This window comes from Dreissena polymorpha, chromosome 6, assembly GCF_020536995.1.
Source record: "Dreissena polymorpha isolate Duluth1 chromosome 6, UMN_Dpol_1.0, whole genome shotgun sequence".
NCBI classification, from domain to species: Eukaryota; Metazoa; Mollusca; class Bivalvia; order Myida; family Dreissenidae; genus Dreissena; species Dreissena polymorpha.
In genome coordinates this window covers 76426441-76432440 of record NC_068360.1, presented here as the reverse complement: position 1 = coordinate 76432440, position 6000 = coordinate 76426441, and the positions used below count along the sequence as shown (strand labels likewise).

General features: G+C 33.0%; 1 protein-coding gene across 3 annotated transcripts in view; it reads left to right on the top strand.

Annotated features, from left to right (window-relative positions):
* The first annotated feature begins 1525 nt into the window (after positions 1–1525).
* Positions 1526–6000, top strand: part of LOC127833344 (uncharacterized) — a 56095-nt gene continuing 51620 nt past the window's right edge. For 2 of the 3 annotated variants that reach the window (XM_052358533.1, XM_052358534.1), the window contains exon 1: positions 1526–1661. The gene's annotated coding sequence lies outside the window, so the exon portion shown is untranslated. The remainder of the gene's footprint in view (positions 1662–6000) is intronic. The other variant, XM_052358532.1, reaches the window with a different exon arrangement.

Here is a 6000-nt window from a genome sequence, read left to right as displayed (position 1 = left end):
AGAAAATTGTCATTTCTTCAAAGACAAGACCAGCTTGTGTTATCAAAATAATTATCCTGATGATTTTCTTGACGTTTCATATTGTTATATACATTTTAGCCGCGCTATGTGAAAAGTGGGTTAATTGCATGTGCGTAAAGTGTTCGCACAGACTAATCAGGGACGACACTCTACGTCTAAACTTTTTGCTAAGAAAGGACGTTCTGTAAATAAACAATATCACAAAAACGTTACTGATTTTTCGCTAAGGAGATACTTAGTTTAAATCAAAAGTTATATAAAAAGTGTCGTCCCTGATTAGTCTGCCCGTACTGCACATGCTAATCTGGGACGACACTTTACGCACATGCATTAAGCCCCGTTGTCCCAGAGCGAGGCTCATACATAACCGATTACCCTTCAATAACACTTTCACTTAGCAGGTGAAATCAAATACCCGAATCTTTGAATAACATGCGTTATTTGTCAGAGTAACGTCATGTGCTTGTATAGGAAAACGTACTACGGTAGTTTAATTTAGAATCTGTGGATTATTATAAATCTAATAATAGTGCTGAGTCGACAAATAATAGTTGTGAAATAAATCCTCTTTGAAAAACAGCATAAAATACGTGTTAATTATTTGCGTTTCTATTTACGTTTCTATTTATTTACTCTCAACAAAGTCAGATGTTAAATTGTAAAAAATACCCTTTAAAAATTTTGTTTAGAAACAACAACTATCTCCAGGAAAAAATACGGAATTTCCGACCGAAGCGCCTCTTATATACAAAATCGGATAATGCCCTAAGAAGTAAAAAATAAACGGGCGACTGTAGCTGCAAATATGACCTACAACCAATGGCATTCGTCGAATTTGCACCAGAAGCGATAGAAGTAATCTCAGAATGGGCGATCTAATTGTGGTTCATGTTGTTTCAGAACACCTCAGCTTAACACAGTCCACTTTTGACGAAAAAATATTGTCACCTTTCATTGCGTTACCAGCCATTACAGACCGCACATCACTGCTAGCGGCAACATTTTTTTTGTTTAATGTAAAACTGTTTGGGTTTGTCCTTATCTACAGTGTTTACAGTTTTGCAAGTTTTGAGTTCGCAGTATTAATTTCATTAAACTAATATATTTAAACAGTTTATACATTACAAACCACTTTCTATGAACCCGACAGGAGGGGTCATAAATTGGGCGGTGTGTGAGTCTAAGTGACAGGTTATTTAAGGTTTTGTCGATTTGTCAGCGTCGACAAATGAATTGCACCGATAATTATGTCTTCCGTCCGTCCTTCCATCTGTATGTTCCTTGGATTGTTTCTGCGCGTAATTTCAAACATTTATCATCAAATGTTATACAACCTTTTATGTCCATATTCTCAGGTCGATCCGTTCGCATGCATTTATTGCATTTTCAATTTCCCTGAACAATGAAATAGATAAGTTTCCGAAAACGGTAGATGAAGTTATCACAAGCATATCAAAATATACAAAGTATTCCCCTTCTGATACCAATTTACTACCCGGCAAAACTTTATCCAAAATATCTTAAAGCACATTGTCAATAAAACCGTTCGAGTTTAAAATACGAAGTTTATATCATTACATACGGCACAAGTATTATGTGCACATTTTCATATGGATATATTTTTGGCTTCCGGAATCGATGTTTGTATATTTAGCCTCTTGAAATCTTTGTTCTCCCATCGTTTCATTTTACATGTGCGTTTTTATAAGCAATCTGACAATGTAAAATACCGGTGATATTATGCGACCTTTGCAAACTACAGAACAGAACAGAACTTTATTTGTTTTCACAGGTTACAAAACAATGACATTTTGTAATAACATGTGAGCATATGTATAAGATAATTACACAGATATCATACAAACAGTATTATATACGATAAATCATAGTAGATCAATTGGGAAAGTGGTTGTCATGTGAAAATTCTCTAGTAGAGGGTCAGTAACATAATGGTTATTTAAACAATATATTGTCTACAAACAAAAGAAAATTTGGGTTTCGAACCCGTAGGTGTTGGATAATTAATAGTTAAGTACGTATGTGAATTCGTTCTAATTACAAAATAATGTATAGTGATCACCAACAACCACATTTGTTATAATAGTACTTCTACAAAAGTAACACCAACAACAACATTAAATAGTTAACAGTTAGTGGTGGAATATTTATGTGGATACACTCCATATTAAAGAGTAGGATTAATGATTTACAACAACAGCGTTAGTTATAATAATACTTCTAATAATAGTAACAACAACAACAACGATGCTAATAATGATAGTAATACTGATAATGATGATACTAGTAATCATGATGATGATCGAGATGACGACAATGGTGATGACCATGATGATTATGATAGTGGTGATTATAAAGCTATGAAGAGCAAATATTACGATTTCACTTAACATAAGACAGGGAACATAGTTCTACCATTTTTTTTATTATTATTATTTATTTATTTTTAATTATTTTTTTTACGTGACATTTCCTTTATTTAATACATACAAGAACATGCATTCGAGTAGTGAGTTTTAATTTTTGCAATATCCATTTTTTAATGTGATTTTATGGTTGAACGTAGTTAGGTCTTCCTAGTATAAATAGAGTACTCTCCCGTCTAATAAAATGAGGGAGGGTAATCGTCGGGGAACTATTAAGCGATTAAATAGTTCGGTTAGACGTTTATCAGGAATTTCAGTTCATAAAATGTAAACGGTAATAAGCGTACAACCCTCTATGGTGCCCCTGCGTTGTGTGGATTGTCGATAGAAGCGATAACTGGCAAACAGTTGGAATGGTTTAACTATTAAATCGGCTAATAATTGCATTAAATTACAAAAAGTAAACTTTCGTACCTAACCGATCACAGTATTTTGGAGCAGTGTTTGACTATTCATGTTGAACTCTTATGCTTTAATAGTAAACGAATACACACTTTTGAAAGTAGTGAGACACGCTGGAGTGTTACCATTGATTTCTTTCTCTATCGATTAAAAATTCAGAGACATTTATGTAAAGGATTTTTGTTAAAAGTAATAAGTAAAAAGCTTGTTCAAAGGAATAATTATAAATTATGTACGATTTACACGTTTGTATTAATCTTTAAAAGTTCTACTTCAGTATATATAATTCATTTCGATTTGAGTGCTTAGAGATTCGATATCTATTAAACTTAATTCACCCTCATCTTTGATGATTTAAGTGCAATAACCATGATTGTGTCAATTTCGTCGCAAAACGTTTCGTCCTTATCGGAACTACTCGGAAAACTGCATTTCTTCAATTTGTTTAAGAGGTAAACCCACAGCGATCAATCAGAATATTTTGTATACGGTTTCAAGGCCGCATCCGTTGCGTGTATATTATTGGTGTATGCAATTCTATACTAAAATGCCAGATGGGGGTAGGTTTCTCATACTGACTTTCACAAATTCACATACATAGTGTTCACAAGCGGACTTGTTGAAATGTGTTTCGTTGAACAGAGAGGGTATCCTTGTAATAGTAAAACTGAAACTGTCATTTACTCTGTTCAAACCATGAAATAGCGTTCAAAACAGGACGAAATAAGATCGAAGTTAAAAGCAATTTATTTCCAAAATACTTATTTGTAAATAATTTAGAATTTTGGCGTGTAGAATATAAACACATATTGGTTTACAACTATCTCTTATAATTTAGACTAGAATCATATTAATAAAAAATAAATACCAGTAGTAACAAAATATGCTGATTTGAATTTGTTGTAAGAACTAATTTCTATGCGATAAATATGCTTGACTTTCGAGACTTATAGTTTTTCTACTTTAATTAACAAAGAAACTTTTTTCTTCCATTTAGGAGAAATATTGCTAGAATCATAAACTATTTTTATATTTGATGCTCAATACTTAATACCGACTAGTTTTGATTCGTAAGACTTGAATCACGAGGACTTAAGCCCGAGATGTTTAAAGCCACGCATCTGGCTTCCATTCTATACAAAAATGAGAACTATATTTCACCATCCTATGCTCAGTTTGGTGACTTCTCTCCGTTTAGTTCACGACAATTTAAAACGCTTTCTTTGTCTAAATGAAAATTTCCATGTTAATTAATGTAATAAACAACATTTATGAAGTATGAATACCTTTTACTGCGCGGAGAACTCTGCGTTCTTATAACGTCAATTGCATAGTGGTGCAAATGCAAAGAGTCCTTTTTGTGCACACCGCTATGTCAAAAAAATAAGAAAGTAGTTCCTAGCATTGGAAGAATGATCGTTAATCGCACTAAAATAAACATAAATCTTTAACATACAAACCACAAAACGGTACACTATTTTAGAAGAACAAATACGAAATAATAGCTTGTTATTTAACAGACAGCTAAAACTAATGATTAAAACGCGCAAGCCGTGAACATTAAACAACTATTCATTTATAGAACACCCGACCTAAATATTCTACGAATAGACGCACTGTTGTTTTCACAACTTGTGGCACTCCATTATTCAAGTCCCGCTCAATCTTAATGACTTTTTCATGTGCAAAATCGCAGCATAAACACTGTAAGCGTTTGCCATGCAGTGTGCTGGTTCATCTGGTTTATCTTTACCTTCGGTTTGATACAAGACATTCGCAATCTGTTTGTAAACATGACCCAAATCATGCAATGCGTTTCTGATAAACTGAACTCTCCTTAAAGGGGCTAACGACAGTATTTCACGCGATGTATAGAAATGTAGTTCACATTGCATAGATCGCATAAATCGGTACAATAGTACATCAATTCACTGTGACTGGATATGCAAAAAACACAACCATTTTCGATCACCGAAACAACTTTAAATATTGATTTAATAATACATATTGTGATTTAAACGCTAATAAAATCAATGCATATTGTTATGTTTTAAGCTTTATTTGGCACGCTGACTTCGAATGTTACATCAACAGAGTTATTGTAATAGCACGGGCTACTCTGTGACAAATATGCCTTAAACCCCGATTTCTCAGAGCGGGGCTCATATATATAACACCGTATGTTCAATGTGGCGGGAATGTGTTGGTGTCATAGAGAGCAAAATATGGACCTTTATTACAAGACTGCATAATTGAATTACCGATTATTAGAAGTTACTCAAAATATGCACTTTTGTAAGACATTTTTTGTCGTAATCAAAGCGCGTGTTAATAAACATAAAATGCGGTTTGAAAACTGTGCATTTTTAGGTAATTAATCAAACAGTGTTCTGAACTAAGATAAAAAACAGGTCACAAAACAATAGACAAAATAACATTATGTACAACATGGATGTTCTAGAGTGTGAACAGGTTATCGGACGCGTAGAAATCTTCGCTATCTATTGTGATAATTGATCGGCCTGATTTATTTCTAAGAAAAGCAGTCAGTGACAACTATCACGAGTATAAAACACCTGACGACCGTGTCTTTAAGTTGAAATAAAATTAATTAATATATAATTATTAGACGTTCAACACGAAGAATAATTTTTTTCACAAATCATAGAGTTTAAGATCCACGAAAAGGAATTTCAGTCGTAATAATTATTATAATACAAAGTCGCAGACGTACGCACACACACAACAAACGCATGATCGAATATTTATTAATTAAAATTGCATATATATGCATTTCTCGCTACTGATCAATACCAAGCACACATTGTGTCATTACAATTGTATTCGTTGTTCAGGTAATCAGATTATTCAGGTAATAGTCTGTGTTATCAAAATACGGTTTACTCAATCGTTTATGCTCATCAATTGGGTTATGACAACAAAGAACGATACAGACATTGATAGCGCACATATATTGGTTAAAAGTGCATGGTAGAGATTGTCCTGTATAATTTCTAAATGACAACAGCAAACTGTGCATTCACTTTCATTTTTGTCGGTTACGAACTTTTTAAATGTTAAATATTTCGAAATTGTATAACCTGATTAACAATAATATTTCTGCATAAAAAAA